A 783-nucleotide genomic window follows, 5' to 3' on the forward strand; every position below is an offset into this window, starting at 1 on the left:
TACCCAGTCTCAGTGGCTCTCCCTCCTGTATGTTGAGGCAGGATCTCTTCCTTGAACTCAGAGCTCTCTGATTCTGATCATCTAGCTAGCCCTCCTGCCATGGGAGATGCGATCTTCACCTTCTTGTTGGGATTACAGTCAGGCTTCCTGGCCTACTCAGCATTTGCAGGGGTGAAGCCCCAATTTGGGGCCTGTCATGGGCGTCATGGGCAAGCACTATCTGATGAACCATCTCCCCATCTTCCTAACATCACACTACTTTCACCTTTGTTAATTAGTGAAACTGGGTTTTGTTTTGAGACCAGGGCTCTCTGCACTCCCCTGGTTGGCCTGGAACTCACAAAGACCACCGGTCTGGGTCTTCCAAGTTCTGGGATTAAAGGCGTGTGTCCTCAGACCTGGCTGCTTGTTTTTTGTCTTTGATGACTTTTAATTAGGTTGCCAGTGCAGGCCTTGACCTTGCACCCTTCTTGCTTCATTCTCAGAGTGCCCGGGACTATATACCAGTGCCATTATACCCAGCTTAAAAAAAAGGAAAACCAACCACTTTTATTTATTTGTATGTCTTTTGGGGAGAGGGAGGGACACATTGCCAAGGTTCACAGTAGGAGTTTTCTTCTCCCATCATTTGGATCCTGGTATAGAACTCAGATGGTCAGGCCACACCTTTAATCCCAGCACTTGGGAAGCAGAGACAGGTGGATCTCTGTGAGTTCAAGGCCAGCCTGGTCCACAAGAGCTAGTTCCAGGACAGGATCCAAAAAGCTACAGAGAAACCCTGTC

Source organism: Microtus ochrogaster (genome assembly GCF_000317375.1).
Source record: "Microtus ochrogaster isolate Prairie Vole_2 chromosome 14 unlocalized genomic scaffold, MicOch1.0 chr14_random_1, whole genome shotgun sequence".
NCBI classification, from domain to species: Eukaryota; Metazoa; Chordata; class Mammalia; order Rodentia; family Cricetidae; genus Microtus; species Microtus ochrogaster.